Raw genomic sequence first — 21,254 nt, forward strand, 5'->3', positions numbered from 1 at the left:
TCACTGTTTTTTGAGCCGACATGTGCCGACAGTCGGTATTTACTGCCCTACCATCCACTAGGGTGTGGTGGGAGAATAAAATAGTGTGCCTGACGCATTGTGAGCACAGCGAGGGAATGCGTGCACTTTAAACTGTGTCCATATCAACTGTGTTGACATTCAGGTAAAAAAAGTGAAAAACCCCATGTCGACCTTTTGAGTGTCAACCTAGTCATTGTCGAACTAACGACCTGTCGAACTAATGACCGTTCGACTTATAACCATGTCGACCTAATGACTGTCGACCATCATGCTGTAGACCAAATGATCCCAACCTCATTTGTATAGGGAGTGTGGATGGGTTGGTCGACCTAAAGATGCTTGACAGTCATTAGGTCGACACCGTTGGGTCAACATACTGCAAGGTTGACAGGTGTCTAGGTCGACATGGGACAAGGTTGACTGGTCCTTAGGTTGATATGGTTTAGGTCGTCAGTCTAAAGGTCGACATGGGGGTTTTCACTGTTTTTAACCGAATGTTGACACACCAAATGTGCACCACGTCCCCTTGCATGGCTCACTGCGCTCGGCACACTATTTTATTCTCCCACTATGACCTATTGGATGGTATGGCATGAAATACCGCCTGTTGGCACATGTCGGCTCAAAAATCAGTGAAAAACCCCATGTCGATCCTTTGATTGTCGATCTAGACCATGTCGACCTAATGCTTGTGTCAACGTAAGGACCTGTCGACCTTATCTCATGTCAACCTAGACACCTGTCGACCTTGCAGTATGTCGAACCAACAGTGTCGACCGAATGACTGTCGACCATCTTTAGGTCAACAAACCGACCGTATCCCTTTATAGGGTTATAGTTGCTCTGAGATCTACAGTATGTAAATATTTTTATTTTTATAGCGTAAAGTACCTATGGTAAATGGGAGCCATTAGTAATATAGTTAAAAACAGAATATATACTACAGTAACTACAGTATATATATAAAAAAAAAAGCACCATGGAGCTGATGCATGGAATGAAGTTCTCCCTATCAGAGCGTCCCTATCTGTATGGCAAACTATTATGCAGCTTATAAAATGATCCGTGTAATTTTTGTATAGTAGAAATTGACTACCATGACATATGGCCTGCCCATCCTTGCAGCTACATGCAGCATGGACAATGTAATGGTTCACATTGCTGCCTCCTAGCTCTGAGGTCATGGGTTTGAATGCCACCATGGCCCTATGTGTATGGAGTTTGTATATTAGGCCTTATTCTGGTTCACTCTTAGAGGCAAATTCCTTCTCAAATGGATAAAACCATCTGCACTGCAGATGTTACTTAACATGTGCAGAGAGGTTTGGGTTAGTTATTTTGTTTCTGTGCAGGGAAAATACTGACTGCTTTATTTCTACACTGCAATATAGATCTCACTTTGAAGAAAAACCCCACCATATCTAATCATATCTGCACATGTTATATATATATCTGCCCCGCCTGCAGTGCACATGGTTTTGTCCATGCCTCTAAGAGTGAACGAGAATAAGGTCCATTATCCATATGCTTGCAATACCGGTAGGCGATAGTTACCTCTCCCTCATTAGTCTAGCAATATCCCTCATTTCACCTACTGTAGCCCACATTACACTGTTACATTTTTTGAGGAAAAAATAATGATTTACATTGAATCATCAGCACCATTTCCCATCACTTTAGCAAGTATAGTGTCTCTTAATAACTAGCTTTGGGGCTCATCTACAGTTGGATATAAATCATATTAAAAAATTCCTCTCAGATGTAGCAGTGCACACCCGCGCTTCTAGGTGCCACGTTCACAATCTATTTTCACAATATATCCATATATGGAACTAGACACGCCCTTTGGGCGGAGTATGACATGCCCCCTCAATGGGGCGCTGTGCAAAATTTTACTACCAACTATAATCTCCCTGAAACTAGTTTTCAAAAGTAGGCAAGTATGTGGTAGGTTAATTTTAACAAGATTTTGCTGAAAGACCAGATTGCATATACAGTATGGCCAGCATAACGATAATAATAATGTTATTAGCTTTGTGCTATGACACAGACTTGGGATGAGGAGGAGTGCTGTTCTTATTAAGCCACTTAGCTGTGATGTATGACTAGACTTTCTTGCTTTGTTCTAAAAGCACTCTATGATAAATATCCTTTGATGCCCACAACATCAGTGACAAGTTAGGTTGCATGATTTCAAATGGGAGTTTATTACGTGTTCTCACTGCGAGTGAGAAATACACGGCTTTTCCCCTGCATTGAAATGCCGGGGACTGCCACGCTGGACCCCCGTTCTCACTGCAAAGCAAATTCCCGGGTGAAGAAGTTCTACCCGGGAATTTGCCTTTAAACACAGGTTTTTCTGCATTGTGAACGGGTCAACCCGTGTCTGCATACCCGGATCTCAGACACGGGTAAAAAGATGGGTTTTAACCGTGTCTGAGATCCGGGTATGTGACCCGTTCACACTGCCAAAAATCCTGTGTTAAAAGGCAAATCCCGGGTCGACATGCTGGACCCGGGAATTTGCCTGCAGTGAGAACGGGGTATTATATATGTGACTTTAAAAGATTAATGGTGCACATTTATTAATATGTCCATCTGCTCCCCAATATTTAGGTAACCAACTCATCAAAAGTTACAGCAGTGGATGCTATATTTATAGAGCACTGCAATATTGCACCGATGCACAGAGCACACATGCACAGAGGGAGCTGGCATGTACGAACGGATCAGATACATATTTGCAATTTGTTTCCTTTCTATATACAGTAAGTAAATAACTATTTTCACATCCATTTAGTCATGATTAAATGGGCCCCTATGACCTGTGTAAAGTAGCCCCCCTCCCCCAAACTGTAAAATGGACAGCTCAATTCTCTTAAACAGAGTTATGTAAACTGGACTATGTAAAAGGTTATGCAGATTACAGGTGTGTAGTAATTACCTAGCCAGTCAGGTTTGGGGACATCTAGATGCAGGAAGAGAAAGCAGAAGGGGCTGCTGCATTGTCTATAGGTAGCACTCAGGCTACAAACTGTACAAAGCTACAGTAATAATGTCTTCTAATAAAAATTATCTTCATGGCGCACAGCCATATGAGATCTGTATTTAGTACAAGCTTTAAAGCATTGACCAACCTGACATTTCATCCATGCTAAAAATAATTCTATGTGCGGTTTGTGAATATGATATTGCCATCTCTATAAGCACCAACAGTGCCACCTAGATGTCAATGTTATGAAAAAGTGGCACTCAACACTGGGGCTAATTCAGCATGGATCGCTAATCAGAGATTTCACAGCACACTGCGAGGAGAATGCCGCCTCCCAGCCTGAATGAAAACAAGGCCCTGCAGATGATTTACAAATGGATCGTGAACTGCAATCCATTTGTAATTTCCGAAACATTGCAAAGACTTTGGGCCTTATTCTAGTTGACTCGGTAAGCTGCGATCTTTGAGTCCCAGAGTGCTCGCCCCACTGGCAAAATGACTCCTCCCCCCGCACTGCCATATTACGAAAACACATCCCCTTGTGTATGTGCCTGCATAGGAGAGATCATTTGATGGTCGGAGACTGACTTATATTGCAGGCTCTGGAATGACAATAGGGCAGGTGGCTGACATCATGTGATGTCAGCCACCCGCCCCGGAACACTGCATCACCACCGCATTTATGTGGTAATGCCCAATGTTTGCATTGGGACGCCCATGAAATGGTGGGTGTTCCCATGTCGGAGTGCCCTCACTGCCCACTGAGGCTTCCACTAATGTGCAAATAAGACAGGTGGAATTGGCCAGTGCTGACTAGGGATGCCAATCCCGGGGCATTTTTTCAATCCCGGGATTCGGGATTGAAAAATGCTCAATCCCGGGATTCCCGGGATCCCGGGATTGGCATCCCTAGTGCAGACAGACGCCTGAAATATGGCTATTTAATGGGAAATGCATCCATTATACCACCTACACGCATAGCGCTATTATTAGCTGCCTAAAACGCCCTGGCCGCCCACTATTTACTTACATTTTGCAGAGTGGGCGGCCGGGCTGGTGCAGGGTGCTGCCGGGAGCAGGGTTGGGAGAGCTGTTGGGTTGGAGGCGGGGTGCTGGCCAGGAGCCGGGGCGGATGGGCGGGCTGTGCCCTGCGCAGCGTGACCTCATCACGCTGTGCAGTGCTACGTTTCCGGGTATCGGAGAAGCCGGGCAGTGTCTGAGCGAGTGCTCAGACGCTGCCCGGAATTAGACGGCGCATGCGCCGTCTAATCCCGAAATCCCGGGATTGGAAACTCCAATCCCGGGATTGAAATCCCGGCGTTTTGGGGGCCAAATCCCGGGATCCCGCCGATCCCGATCCCGGGATTGGCCACCCTAGTGCTGACGTCACAGACCCTCAAAAAAGCATAGGCACACCTGCGTTTTTTTAAAAACACCCAGAAGACAGCAGGTTTACACCCCCTGCTGGGTGCCGTTTTCTTTTATGGGTATGGATTTATAGATCGACAATGTAAAAAAGATCAGCAGTACTTTAGGTCGACATGAAAATATTTATTACTCTTCAACATTTTTTTATTTTATCCCAAATGTGGTACATATCTCTCCATTTATCTGATCACAATCAGTAGAAACTGGTATCCTCGCACACTCACCACATGTGCATTGTTACTATTCCCAAAAGATGCTCACGTGGATAGTAATTAAAGCAGATCCTAAATTTGGAACAAAATAACCGCAAAAAAAAAATAATGCGTTGGTCATTTATGTGTCATCCATTTTTGTGCCAACCTTTTTGATTATGTTCACTTATTGAATGTCAACATATTGTGTCAGCCTAGTGATTGCTGACCTATACATTGTTGATTTATCATCCAGATGCCTTCTTTTATCTCCTTTTATGTGAAATTCCATATCTAAAGATGGCTGCATTAGTTATATGCACCAGGATGGTGAGGCCAGGTATTCTTTAATAGATTATCAAAACCTTGAAAGCTTTGAACCTGAAGTCCATTTTAAATATATATTGTGGCCCCGGATAGACACACTTTTGTGATTCATTGCATACACAGGAAATGATCTGCCACAACCAGTCCAATTTAGTGCCCTAGACAAGAATTAGTGTGGTGGACCCCTCCTCTCCACACTTAGGAACTCATGAAAAGGAGGCAGGGCCTCACTGAAGGGGTGTGGTCTCATTGAAGGGCATGTTTCATGCTTGCTAAGCTATTCGCTCCAGAGGGGGTGGTTGTGGGCGGATGCCGAGACAGAACATTGGAACGCCCACCATTTTATGGGTGTCCCCATGAAAACGCTGGGCGTTCCCCTGGGTACGATGCCTGCTAGGGGTGGGCGACTGATGTCACATGATGGCAGTGCCCACCCCCTTTATGTCCATCTCTGTGAAATAAAAGTTTTCACTAACTTTTATTGCCAAAGTGGGGGAAAAAAAATAATTTTGATGATTTCTGCGCCCTATGGCAGCATGCGAGGGGATGTGTTCTCGTACACATTCCCTCAAATTCTACGGAGGGGATGCAAGAGAATATATGCTGCCTAGCGAGTGGGTCTGAATCGGGCCCTTCATAAGGTGCTATGGAACACTTGTAATGTCAAATAAATAAATAATAATAATAGATGTCCCTAGGCATTTAATATGCCACTAGCATTTTCCTATATTACATATTCCTAGGGCCAGCATTGCCATCTGAAAGTATTCTGCTAACTTGTGTACAGAGGAGGTCATTCTGGTTGAGTCACAAAGCGCCCTGCTGGCCTGCTACATGAACAGGGCAGGCAGCTGACATCTGGTGATGTCAGCTGCCCACCTATGGAAGGCAGGAAGCCACCCCCATTCGCATGGGGATGCTCAGTGTTTTCCTGGGCGCACCCAGTGTTTTCACCCCAGCACGCCTCCTGCAGCCCTCCTCCCCCGCTGCAAGCACCTCAGAGACTATGCAAGTCTCCGAGGGCGCCCACGGTGAAGACCTGCACATGTGCATAGGCACATGCACAGATCTACAACATCGTCCCCTGTTGCAAATTTGCAATGGGTGGAATCAACAAGAATGACCTCAGCGAGTGGCTTTTATCCCGGCTGATAGAGCTTTTCACTGCGTTGTATTATTGAGAAGTTATCACATGATTTCATTTATTCCACATTAGAATACCAGTGATTTCAGAACAGTGTCACATCTGCTGTAACTGCTGAGCTAACAACTTTCTGGCTTCATTTACTATATCAAAATAGAAATGTTATCTTCTTTCAATTAGCAATCATTTGCCCAATCTGAGCCCTTGTATATAACCATAAAGCTGATATACTGTAATGAGATTAAAAAAATGGTACTCTTTACCTAGAAGGGCGCCCGTCGCGGGCATCGCGGGTACATTTATGTATGGCCGCGACGCGTCCGACGCGATGCCCACGATTTCCCATTGAAACCAATGTTAAACATGGAAATCGCGTCGGTCGTGTCACGGCCGGCCATAAATGTACCCGCGATGCCCGCGACGCGATGCTCCCGATTTCCCATAGGAATCAATGTTAAAAGGCGCGATGGACCCGATTTTACTGTTAAATGGCTCAATCCACCCGATTTGGCCATAGGAATCAATGTTAAATGGGCCACAGAGCCCATTGACCCTTAAATGTCCCCCACAATTTTTAACGGCACCCCACGATCCACGCCAACCCGAAGCGTGGCGAGTGCAGCGAGCCCGCGAGGGGCGGCGGTACGCGTCCTCCGACCTTTTCATGCCCTACTATCCACTAGGGCGTGGTGTGAGAATATAATAGTGTGGCGAGCGCAGCGAGCCACCGAGCCCGAAGCGTGGCGAGCGGACGCGGATACCTTCACAGGTAGACGCGTCCCCTCGCGGGCTTCACAGGTGTCCGCCTCGCCAGGGACACCTGTGAAGCCCGCGAGGGGACGCGCATAACTGTGAAGGTATCACAGCGCTCGCCACGCTTCGGGCTCGGTGGCTCGCTGCGCTCGCCACACTATTATATTCTCACACCACGCCCTAGTGGATAGTAGGGCATGAAAAGGTCGGAGGACGCGTACCGCCGCCCCTCGCGGGCTCGCTGCGCTCGCCACGCTTCGGGTTGGCGTGGATCGTGGGGTGGCGTTAAAAATTGGGGGGGACATTTCAGGGTTAATTTGGCCTATTTGGCCCCAAATCGGGTCCATTGAGGCATTTAACAGTAAAATCGCGGTCAATCTGCCGTTTTAACATTGTTCCCTATGGGAAAATCGCGGTTTACCCGCGATGCCCGCGATGACCGCGATTTTTACCCCCGATGACCGCGATTTCAATCGCTGGCGCCCTTCTAGGTAAAGAGTACCAAAAAAATAAATACATTTTTGTTATACAGAATATCCATAAACAGCATGATTATTATATTGTAGAAATTGATTTTTTTTAACTTTGGAATGATGTATTTTTGTTATATTCTGCACAGGTGTTTGTGGCTCTTGTAGTTATAATTGAATTACTATTTGTTATGTGGTAATACAGAACCAGCAAATCAATAAGGCTCATCGGAGGGTCATGTGTCAGCGGGAGGATCAATCAGAAACCCAATTTCTTTAATGTAGTTGTCATTGATCTTCTTGTACGCAATCCCTGGCCACACCTGTCTTTCAGCCAGGATTTTCAGAGAAACAGGTGAAACCAGGGAAATTTGACTGCATAGACAGCCTTAGGGCTTGTTGCAAGGAGTAGGAACACGTTAGTAATTTTCCCAGATGGCTGTGCAAGTGTATTTAAAGGCCTCCATACCTGATTGTCCCCGCAGCTCCCGGGGCGGGAGTACTTGTGATTAGACACTTCATGTGCCACGTTTTGCATGTGATAAATCGCTTGAGGAGCTCAGTGGCATGTGGTGGGGTGAGGCAGGTGAGGCACAGCCTTTCCTGTCATACTATTCTATGCATACCCTCCAACATGACCCATTCCATTCGGTACACAATGCTCTGTTCCTGGACGTCCCTGGTAATGTATGATTGTCATCACCTGTGTTGAAACACCCTTCTCTTCAATTACCTAGTTCCACACAGGTGCTGGCAATCATACATTACCAGGGACGTGCAGGAACAGAGCATTGTGTACCGAATGGAATGGGTCATGTTGGAGGGTATGTCTATATGCTGACATTTTGAATTGATAAAGTATGTCAAAAATACAAATAATTTATAAAAAAAATCTTATTTTTATTATTGTAATAATTCTTATAGTCATATGATTGTATGTCCACAAAAATTGTTTTAACGCACCCCCCCCACACTATCCACGCCAACCTGAAGCGTGGCGAGGGGTGGCGGAACGCGTCCTCCGACTTTTTCATTACCCGTCTATCCACGTCATCGTGGAGTCGATATCATATAGTGTAGCGAGCGCAGTGAGCCCCCGAGCCCAAAGTGTGGCGAGCGGATACGGAATACATGTAAAGTAATCCCCTGTTCTCCTCTATGGTAGCCGGCATCCCCCGCCTGCTGCCGTCCCCCACCCGATTCCGGGCTGCACATAAGATTTATCAAATCGACAGGATGTCTACATGTGTGATTTGGGCCAATTTCACGGCCCGATTCATCTGAATCGGGTGAAATGGTGCCCAAATCGCATAGAGTATGGGGGCCTTAAGAGTTTACAGTACAAAATATCACCAAAACTGTGCTGAACTTATACCAACATAAATAGACTGCTCAAAAAAATAAAGGGAACACTTAAACAACACAATGTAACTCCAAGTCAACCATACTTCTGTGAAATCAAACTGTCCACTGGAATAGACAACAGGTGGAAATTATAGGCAATTAACAAGACGACCCCAATAAAGGAGTTGTTCTGCAGGTGGTGACCACAGTCCACTTCTCAGCTCCTACTGTATGCTTTCTGGCTGATGTTTTGGTCATTTTTTAAAGCTAGCGGTGCTTTCACGCTAGTGGTAGCATGAGACGGAATCTAGAACTCCCACAAGTGGCTCAGGTAGTGCAGCTCATCCAGGATGGCACATCAATGCGAGCTGTGGCAAGAAGGTTTTCTGTATCTGTCAGCGTAGTGTCCAGAGCATGGAGGCGCTACCAGGAGACAGGCCAGTACATTAGGAGACGTGAAGGAGGCCATAGGAGGGCAACAACCCAGTAGCAGGACCGCTACCTATGCCTTTGTGCAAGGAGGAACAGGAGGAGCACTGCCAGATACCTGCAAAATGACCTCAAGCAAGCCACAAATGTGCATGTGTCTACTCAAACGGTCAGAAACAGACTCCATGAGGGTGGTATGAGGGTCCGACATCCACAGGTTGGGGTTGTGCTTACAGCACAACACCATGCAGGACGTTTGGCATTTGCCAGAGAACACCAAGATTGGCAAATTCACCACTGGCGCCCTGTGCTCTTCACAGATGAAAGCAGGTTAACACTGAGCATGTGACGGACCTGACAGAGTCTGGAGACGCCAAGGAGAATGTTCTGCTGCCTGCAACATCCTCCAGCATGACTGGTTTGGCAGTGGGTCAGTAATGGTGTGGGTTGGCATTTCTTTGGGGGGCCACACAGCCCTCCATGTGGCCTGACTGCCATTAGGTACCAAGATGAGATCCTCAGACCACTTGTGAGACCATATGCTGGTGCGGTTGGCCCTGGGTTCCTCCTAATACAAGACAATGCTAGACCTCATGTGGCTGGAGTGTGTCAGCAGTTCCTGCAAGACGAAGGCATTGATGTTATGGACTGGCCCGCCCAGACCTGAATCCCATTGAGCACATCTGGGACATCATGTCTCGCTCCATCCACCAATACCACGTTGCACCACAGACTGTTCAGGAGTTGGCAAAAGCTTTAGTCCAGATCTGGGAGGAGATCCCTCAGGAGACCATCTGCCATCTCATCAGGAGCATGCCCAGGCATTGTAGGGAGGTCATACAGGCACATGGAGGCCACACACATACTACTGAGCCTCATTTTGACTTGTTTTAAGGACATTACATCAAAGTTGGCTCAGCCTGTAGTGTGTTTTTCCACTTTAATTTTGAGTGTGATTCCAAATCCAGACCTCCATGGGTTAATAAATTTGATTTACATTGATCATTTTTGTGTGATTTTGTTGGCAGCACATTCAGCTATGTAAAGAGCAAAGTATTTAATAAGAATATTTCATTCATTCAGATGTAGGATGTGTTATGTTAGTGTTCCCTTTATTTTTTTGAGCATTGTATATAAAGCATTATTTTATGAAAAAAGGACTTTGTAAACTTTATAGTGCATTTTCTAACTCACTTTTCTTTTAGCTAGAAATACAGAGTTCAAGTTCTAACATTTCATTAGTTTTGCAGGATTTTTTTTATTTCTTTTTGCACTTTTAGATAAAGTCATAAATCCCATATTCCTCAGACCCACAAGCTTCTTTTTGTGTGCCTTTCTCTTCCCCAGAGGCTTGACACAGACTTGCACATAAGCCCCTTTGCACTGTATCTTTTCACATTGCACATGCTCTAGGTCTACGGTCACAATCCAGAGTTGTATGGATTTCAATGCACTGCAACTTGTGACTAAAGCCGAAGCGGCATAACTGGGCTGTAAAGGGGAGGTTCTCATGTACAGGGCCGGCAACAGAAATCTTGAAGCTCAGTACACTGATATCTCTAGGGCCTCCCCAACCCCACCCCCACATTGAGCAGCATATTTTAATTACATTGCATATCGAATGTGTTTATTATTATTAAAAAAAAAAAAAAAACCTCAGATAATCTCTACGCAATGTAATAGATACCTGTTGCACTACTGCCTGTTCATAATGGAAAATGAGTGAGTGACAGCACTTCCACACTGTCAATTTTAGCAGCACACCTGCTTAGTACCGCTAGTGCCACTATCCTGGCTCCAGTCCATGCTGCCTGTGTTTCTTTTGTAGTCCTGGTCCCTGTAAAGCATTGCCACTGCAGAGACAGAACAGGTGGGTTGTGCGGTGTATTGCATGATGGCATTACAGTCAGTACGGGGACTGAGGAATTCTGGGGGCAGGCTGCTGACACCTTTATAAACTACTTCTAGGCACTACACTGTCACAGCCATGCTTACAGCCCTTGAATCCCTCAGAACCTTGGAGCCACTCATATGGGGCGGGATGTTCCAACATCCGCTGCCCTGTATCGCCCCCCCCCCTTCTCCGCCCACCACATTCTTAATAATCACATATGCTCTAACATATGAGTTCATCTGCACATGCGCAGAGTGCCGGGTCTGGCCGCAGGGCATCCTGGGAGGGATCTCTGACGGATCCCTCACACAGAAGAAGCCCATAGGCTTCTGCAGGGAATCGCCAGCTTTTGCTGGCGATTCCCTCCACAGCACTGACACGATAACGGCGTTTTTACCACATTTTTGCATTAGAGAATCCCACCCAGGGTCAGGGCCCGGTAGTTAAATAATGGGACAGGAACATATAAAGGTTAGGCAAAGTTGTAATTAAGCTTGGATACCTTTGTTATTGTACAGTATATGTCTTTTCCACCTGGTTCATGTCCTACTGATGATGATGAAAACTAATTAAAAAGCATATGAATAGGAGCAAGGGGCATCTTAAAATGCATTCAACTCCATATATAACAAATGCTGTATGGCATTTTTTTTATGCAGGCATGCAAATACTGAAAATGACTGTAAAATTCAGGAATCTAATTACTACACAAACTTTAACAACTACCTAAACTTTCTTGCTCTTCACAATGTTAATCAATATAAATGCAATCCTAATTCAAATAAATTTGTCAAAACAGAAAAATAGCTAATTTAGTAAAAACATACAAATAAGATCGGTACTTGTGTAATATCTGGGCGCCCGATTTTTTCATTGAATTGCCTTGCTTCACAGTGCATTGCATTGCATCGCATTGCATGCAATATAGTGGCATACAATTCATGCAATGCTATTTTTCATTGTAAAGACCAGATTTTTAATTGTATAGTCACCCATGGGTGATTTTATACCCCCACTATCCAATTACGCATGGAGTTGATTTTATATAGCATGGCGAGCGCAGCGAGCCACCGAGTCCGAAGCATGGAGAGCGCACGCAGTATACATGTAAAGTAATCCGCGTCCCCTCGCGGGGCTCGCTGCGCTCGCCACGCTTCAGGCTCAGTGGCTCGCTGCGCTCGCCACACTATATAAAATCAACTCCATGCGTAGTTGACTATGGTTGACTATGCAATTAAAAATCAGGTCTTTACAATGAAAAATCGCATCGCATTGCATTGCATTGCATTGCATTGCATGCCTTAAGTAGTGGCATGCATTGAAAAAATCGGGAGCCCAGATAATACACAAGTACCATAAGATCTGTTATGGGTCATGTAATGGTGTCAAATATAGAAGACTACAGATACTTAAATATTTGAGGTACGTTCATCTGGTGTTCTACGCAATAATAATTCTTGTAGTTCTAAACATGTACTATCATTTATATTTTATGCCCTGTGGCAAGAAAAAAAAACAAGTCAAACAGGAAAAAACACATATTCTACATACAGTAATCCTCAGCCCATCCCAGCATTTGCAGAGGATGCAGTAGTAAGAATGTAAGAAAGCATGTTTTCTATGACCTTTTGTCACATGAGACACTCTTCTTTTTCAAATGTTTATGGTTCATAGGGTCTGTTCAGTTTACAAACTAAATAATAAACAATGTAAATGTTTATATTTCTTCAAAAATAAAATGATTGAATATTTATTGCATTTATGTATTAAAAATAAGGCATTATGAGCAGTTAAAACTAGTCCTTAATATATTTTATATGTGATATGAAAATAGGAAATTATGCAGAATTTACCCCAGCCGGACATACACCGCAGACGCCCAGCAAACCGTGAGTGACTGTACACACACACTGCGATGCGGGACGCCGCTAGCAGTACTCTGTGAGACACACCACGGACACCTCACAAAGTGAAGGAGCAGAGAGGGCATAGGTATCCTACCTATGTGATTGTAAGGGGGTTCCTGCAGGAATCGCCTGAAACCCATCTGAGGCACCTCTCTGCACACTCCACCAGGCCAGACTGTCACACTCAGACTTCTCACTTCCCACACAAATCGCCAGGAGAGGCCGTAGGTCCTGGGCTCAGGACCCACGGTAGCTAAAGTAGTCTAGAATAGACTTACTGAAAACCCACAGGGAATTTTCCCCTGGCGACACTTGTGCAGGAAGATTCCCATTAACTGGGGACCCCAAGTAGGTGTACAGAAACACCATTTATACCCATCAAGGGAACCCATTACCCCTAGGGTAACAAGGCTGCAACACCACTCAGAACTACCGCCCCCCCCCTCCCCCGCAGCCCACCTCCCCCCCCCTCCTTAACAGAGTCTGGCTCACACATATTATACTTAATAAAGATTCTGTTTTACCTTTACACCACTTTGCAAATTCTTTATACATCTACACCATTAACCTATTTTCAACACCATCAGGATAGCGCTTTCCCACACATATGCTGTACCTGCTGAAAATATGACATGACCTAGACTGCCTTCAGCCGGTTATGTAACGGCTCACCCTCATGTCACTGGTGCTCCACGCTTACCTACCAATCTAATGTGACACCTCAGGCATATATCACACTGGCATTGTATCACATACTTCTACTTTACTGTAAACGGTAACAGGGAGTCCATCCCCTCCTCTTCAGGTGGGATGCCTACAAAATGCAACAAGGGCTCCTCCCAAGTATCTCCGGTGAGCTTCTTCAAACAGTCATCGCCATCTTTTGGAACATCGGAAAAATCCCATCCTAACAAAACACGAAACCCTCCTACCATTACCAGTAACCCTCCGGACCTTCCCTCCCCAACCCCATCAGCAATGTCTGAGATGGCGGACAATGCCCCACTGGTGGTTGGCACAATGAAACAGCTACTTGCCTCCTTCAAGATGGATGTCTCACAAGAATTTAAACTGGCCCTGCAAAGCTGCCAGTATTCCGTTGATGCTCTAGGCCAACGCACTGACCATATAGAGAACAAACTAGAGGAGGTGGTTAAATCCCACAATGAGCTCATCTCACTTCATGAAGATCTCCAGGTAGAAGTTACGACGCTTCGCAGCAAGGTCGGAGATCTGGAGGATAGATCCCGTCGAAATAACTTAAAAATAAGAGGAATCCCGGAGTCGGTACCTAATTCTGAACTTAATCAATTTGTCACAGATATCTTCTAAAAATTGCTTCCTACAGTTCATATCACAGACTTCTACTTGATCGTATCCATCACCTCACCAAGGCGAGAGCGGCACCGAAGGAGGCACCAAGGGACACTCTTATGCGTCTGGACTACTAATACATCAAAGAACGGATCCTCCAAGCTGCCAGATCGACAGGTGAGAGTGAATCTATCCTGGGCGACCTACAGATCTTCGGGGACCTCTCAGCTGCCACACTGGCCCTCAGGCGATCTTTCACCTCGATCACCGAACCCTTCGGGAGGCAGATATACTCTATCGCTGGGGCTTCCCTACCTGTTTGATCATCAGACGAGACGGTTGCATCATAACTATCTCCTCCCCGGCTAAAGGCTCCCAACTGTTGTCCTCCTGGAATTTGAAGGTGACATCGGGCAGAGGATCGCCTATGCCAAAATTGACACAAGACTGGTAAATGGTGGCCGACGCGACTTGAGCAATGATATCCTTTGGACTGTATGTTCAGTTTAAGGGATATCCTTTGAACTGTATGTTCAGTTTTGCCTTAAGTTAGAATCTTCTATATGTAGGCCTCAGGAAGTGCACTTCCCCACCCGTTTTCCTCTCCTCTAGGAGGCCTACATTTTCCCGTTAGAAGTAATATTTTCAGAGTATGTGTTACTATTTATGGTATGTTCTATACACAGTGTTGCCAGTTTACTAAATTTTTATTGCACAGGCCCATCTAACACTTCCTATATTTGATGGGCTCCAGTTTTTTCACCCCATGGTCCTAATTACCTTCACAACTTTGAGTGGAGGGGGTGGGACTGTGGGGTCATAGATGTTTGAGGTTAACTATGTTCCCTGAATATTAAGTGGAGCATTGGTGGCACTTTTGGTTGCCACTACCCCCAATATGCTACCATTTGTGGTGGCCCACAGTCGCTCCTATATGGTGCGCAATTTCAATTTCTGTTATTTTTTTGGTTTGCCTTATTACCTTATTTTTCTTCCCACTCCCCCTTCCACATCCCCACCCCCTCCTTGAGATTAAAATAGGAAGACACATCAAGTTAAACATTGTTATTCATGTGACTGCCGTGTTATATATCTGCAAAGTTGCTATATCATATTGCTGCAGGCCGACTCTGAGACGCAACTTATTTGTATTTAATAATGGTTAAGGTACTTTCGTTAAATGTTAAAGGCTTAAATTTGACAAACAAACTACGACTGGCGCTCTCCGACTTTGCCAAGCTAAAGGCACATATTGTTGCCTTACAGGAAACCCATTTCAGTTCCTCCTCCCCCCCAAAATTCTCCAATCATATATTCCCCACATGTTATATGTCCAATGGACCGACTAAAAAAGCTGGGGTAGTTATTTTATTGGCCAGTTCCTGTGAATTAACTGTAACTAAGCAGCTCTCTGATCAGGATGTCAGGTACTTAATTTTGGTGGGCAAACTTCAAGATAAACCTGTCACTATAGCCCCTATTTATGTCCCCAACACCAAACAGGTTCCCCTTTTCCGCAAGTTCTGTAATGTTCTACAATCTTGCTTATCGGCCAATTACTCCTTTTAGGGGATTTTAATATGGTGGTTGATCCGAGTATCGATAAATCATCTAAGTTTCGTCCCTCGAAAGCCCCAAATAGATGTTATAACTCTGCGGCTTTTCGTCGTGTTATTCATGAATACGACTTATATAACATCTGGAGAGCCAAAAACCCTAAAGATAGAGACTTTACTCCCCGGTCCATGGGTCGTTTTCCAGAATCGACCTGGCATTTTCAGATAGGTGAACATTGCAACAATGTGTAAGGCTTCTATCCTGCCAATGGCATGGTCCGATCATTCTGCTCTCCTTATGATTTGGGATCCCCAATCCTTTAGAACTCCGCCCAACCCCTGGCATTTAGGTGAATACCTCCTAACAAATCCTGAAACTAGAGAGATAATCGCCCAATCAATTACCATGTATCTGGACACCAATGACCCGATGGACATCTCAGTATTTATGCACTGGTGCGCGCTTAAAGCCGTAACTAGGGGGGGGGGGGGGCGGCTATCCAGGCGGCAGCACAGCTGCGCAAAAAGAGAGAGGCTTGCCAAAAGGAAGTTGAAACTAGGCTTGCAGATTTGGAAAATAGGCTTAAATCCTCTCCGTCCAATAAAACGGTCTACCGAGATTTTAAAACCAGAGAGGAGTGGAACATTATTGCTCTGACAGAAGTCCATAGAAATTTATTCCATTTAAAGCAGAGGTATTATACCCAGGGAGATAGAGCAGGTAAAGTATTGGCAAGGCAATTGAGGGCAAAAACGGCAAAAGAGAGAGTGAAGGGGATAACCAACCCTCAAGGAGTGAAGGTCTCTGACCCGGCAGATAGTGCAGCTGCCTTTGCCAATTACTATTCTGATCTATATAATCTGAAAGAGGATGCTAACACACCTCAACCAACTGCTTCAGATATAGACTCCTTCTTAAGGAAGCTATCTCTACCTAACCTAAAGATGCCCGATCTCCAAGCTCTAAATCTTCCCTGGACAGAGAAAGAACTTATACAGGTTATTAAAAGCTTACCGCAAGATAAAGCCCCAGGCACAGATGGATTTATTAACAAGTTTTACTCTTGCTTACAGGAGGTTTTGTCTCCGGTACTACTCTCGGTTTTTAATGAGGCTTCTGTAGCAGGCTCATTTCCCTCTGAAATGCTGGAAGCCAGAATAGTAGCGTTTCCCAAGCAGGGGAAAAATCCAGCATTAGTGTCTAATTATTGTCCAATAGCCCTTTTAAATGCAGATGTGAAGATCTATGCTAAGTTGATTGCAAATAGACTCAGCCCCCTACTCCCCTCATTAGTCTCATCAGATCAGGTGGGCTTTGTTCAAGGTCGCCATGCCCCGGACAACACTAGGAGACTTGTCAATTTGTTGGATGCCTCCTCTGCTTCCCCGGAGGCACTCTTACTGCTTTCGCTGGATGCAGAGAAGGCTTTTGATAGGTTCCATTGGGGCTATATCCATGCAGTTTTGAGGAAATTGGGTATAGATGGAAGAGCACGTTCCTCCATCTCAGCACTGTATTCCAACCCCTCCGCCAGGGTATACATGAATGGCATCCACTCCGCCCCATTTAAAATTACCAACGGTACTCGTGGGGGCTGCCCACTGTCCCCATTGGTTTTCGCCTGAGCAATAGAACCCCTCACGGAAGCTATCCAATCCAATGAGTTGATTCAGAGCCCCACAGTTTTTGGTAATGAATACAAAATTAGCTTATTTGCAGACGATGTTTTGCTCACATTAGCAAATCCAGATGTCTCGCTACGCCACTTACATGTGACTCTGGAGCAGTACTCCGCTGTCTCATACTACAAACTAAACACCTCCAAGACATAAGCCCTCCCAATAAATTTTTCCTCTGCCCTTCTCCACTCAGTGAAGACCCAATATAGCTACGCTTGGCAGGATAGAAGCCTACAATATCTCGGAATCCACCTTACCCAGAAGGTCTCAGACCTAATATCCGCCAACTACCTCGCCTTTCTCCGCAAAATTTCCATATTATTATCTGATAGGATGTTGCACCATGTTTCATGGGTGGGTCGCATAGCCGCTTTGAAAATGATGGTCCTTCCCAAAATGATGTATCTGTTTCGAACAATCCCTATTTTGCTCCCTAAAGCTTTGATCACTAAGTTTAACTCAGCCCTTATAAAATATGTCTGGAAAAGGAAAAAACCTAGGCTGGCTCGCTCTACAATGTCACTCCCTAAATCAGAGGGCGGTCTGTCACTCCCAGATATACATCTATACCAATTAGCATGCATCCTTTCCCCTATTAGTGCTTGGTTTGTAGATAGCAACCCAAAACATGGGTCCAACTGGAAGTAGGATTAATTTCACCCCTCCCTCTGACCGATGTCCTTTGGCTCCCAGAAGGTGAGGGCCATTATCTACTGTCACGTTCAGTGGTGGTCCACTCCGCAAGGAAAGCATGGCTGGAATTGATATCTACAATAGATAATGCTCACCGTCCATCCCCTGATTTGTCATTAGCAGGTTTAGCATTTCTAATCCCGCATTTGAATTTAGATTCTTGGATATCTGGTGGTATGGTCTCACTCAATGAAGCAACTAACGATGGCCATCTCCTAGCGTTTAGCCAACTTCAATCCCAGTTTTCCATACCTCATAGAGATTTTTATAAATTCTTACAAATTCGCTATTGGTTATATAGCGGAACACAAGCCCCTTATAAAATCTATGTAACCCCAAAATATCTTAGAGATTTAATATATAGAAATGACAGTAAGTGTGGAATAAGTAAGCGTACTCTTGCATCATAGCCCTACATTCACCTCAGAAATTGAAGGCCTTAGTGAAGTGGGAATCTAATCTTGCCTGCTCAATATCAAATGAAGAATGGCAGGGAGTGTTCTATAACTGTTTCCATGTGTCAAAATGCATATCTCATATTGAACAGTACTATAAATTGCTCCATCGGCTGTATCTAACCCCTGCCAGGCTCCAGTCAATTTCGCCATCTCACTCAAATATGTGCTGGCGTAACTGTGGGGGCGTTGGCTCCCTTATTCATTGCTTCTGGTCTTGCCCTACCCTTGCCCACCTCTTAACAGCAGTTTTCACCCTCATATCTGACATCCTAGGTTACTATATACACCCACTAGCTGACATGACCTCACTAGTTACCCTCTTATACTGTACCTAGTTCCCTTGTGTAATTGACCCTGTAGACATTCCTTGATGTAATGTCTTGATGTTTTACAGTATATAGTGTTTCCTTTATGTTATACAGGTTGAGTATCCCGTATCCAAAATGCTCGGGACCAGGAGAATTTTGGATAACGGATTATTCCGTATTTTGGAATATTTTAATATTTCAATGATGTATTTTGAAGTATCTTGCATTTATGCTGTATAAACACATAAAATAAACACAAATACATTTTATTACCACATAAAATACACACAAATATATTTTATTTGTTCAAAAAACAAGGTTTCAAAACATGAAACAAAATTTGTGTACTATCTCAGATATTGAATTTGAATGCCAAGCAATCATTTTCTTGTACATATATAGTGCCAGTTACATATCATGTCCTCAGTAGTGCTGTTACATATGTCCCCAGTGAGTTTTTAGCTAAACAATTTTTTTTTTCCACTTTCTGGAAAGTATGGTTTTCGGAATAATTCGGATAACGGATATTCGGATACGGGATACTCAACCTGTACGACAATACTTTGTAATTAACTACGTATTTGTATCCCTATTCCCCACAGTCCCACCCTTCCCTTTTTACCATTCTGTACCCTTTCCCTTTAACTGTTTCTCAAGAAATCTAATAAAAATTGAATTTTGAAAAAAATTTAATAAAATAATTCTATAAAGATAACGTGAATGAGGAGGTGTTTAGCAAGTACAAAGAATCAAACAAAATTTGTAATTGGGTAATCAAAGTAGCTAAAAGGGAAAATAAAGAGCATAACCACTGAAAGCAAAACCAATACCAAGAAGTTTTTCAAGTACATCAATAGTAAACGAATAATTAAAGATAGCATAGGCCCATTAACCAATATCAATGGTAAAAGTTTTGCAGAGCATAATGGAAAAGCAGAACTGTTAAATGATTTCTTCTCATCAGTGTTCAATAGGGGAGAGCAGACAGTGGAACGCACAGGTACCACAAATGGGACAAACAAGCCAGATCTTAATATTGCTTTCACAACAGATGAGATAATATTGCGGCTCAGCAAAATAAAAACAAACGAATCACCAGGCCCAGATGGGATTCATCCTAGGCTACTAATGGAATTAAGGGAGGAACTAGCGACCCCTCTGTATTACATTTTTGATATCTCACTTTCATCAGGTAAGGTACCAAAACACTGGAGAATAGCAGAGGTAGTGCCCATATTAAAAAAAAAAAGAGAAAGGGATGACCCAGCTTATTACAGACATGTGAACTTAACATCAATAGTGGGTAAAATATTTGAAGGATTTTTAAGGGATGGTATCCAGGTATATTTAGACCTTCATAGTTTACTTAGTATTAACCAGCATGGGTTCATGAAAAATCAATAATACCAAAAAAATTACTAGGCTTCTATGAGGATGTTAGCAAAAACATTGATAATGGAAACAATGTAGATGTGGTCTTCCTAGATTTTGCTAAAGCTTTTGATACAGTGCCACACAAGAGGTTGATGAATAAATAGGGGTAAGAATCTTTAGATGGGTAGGGAACTGGCTGTGTAATAGAGAACAGAGAGTGCCACAGGATTCGGTACTAAGGCCCATTTTATTTAACATTTATTAATGATATTGGGCTGGGATTACTCAGCAATGTATCCATCTTTGCTGATGACACAAAACTGAGTAGTTATTAAATCCACCGAGGATATCTCTGTGCTTCAGAATGATATTAACAAACTAAATGAGTGGACAAAAAAGTGGAAGATGAGGTTCAATGTGGATAAATGCAAGGTCATGCACCTTGGGGGACATAATCAGTGTGCTAGTTATAACCTAAGCGGGGAGGCATTGGGTAATTCAGTACTTGAAAAAGATCTAGGAGTCCAAATAGATAACAAACTGGAGTGTAGTGCTCAATGTCACATAGCAACAAAAAAGGTCAACAGAATTCTAGCATGTATAAAAACGGGCATGGAAACTAGGGACTCAAAAGTAATGATGCCACTGTACAAAGCATTGGTTAGACCACAGCCTGAATACGGAGTACAATTCTGGGCCCCACACTATAAAAAGGACATCATAGAACCCAAAGAAGAGCAACAAAGCTAATTAAGGGAATGGAGAATTTAAGCTATGAGGATAGACTGATCAAATTGGTATTGTTTACATTAGAGAAGAGACGTTTAAGGGGGGACATGCTCAACATGTACAAATATATCAAGGGCCAATATAAGGAACTGTCAATCAACCTTTTTACTGCAAGGAAGGAGTCTAGGACATGCGGCCACGAGTTTAAATTAGAAGAAAGAAGATTTCGTTCCCTTAGAAGG

This window comes from Crinia signifera, chromosome 3 (assembly GCF_055691185.1).
Source record: "Crinia signifera chromosome 3, ASM5569118v1, whole genome shotgun sequence".
NCBI lineage: Eukaryota > Metazoa > Chordata > Amphibia > Anura > Myobatrachidae > Crinia > Crinia signifera.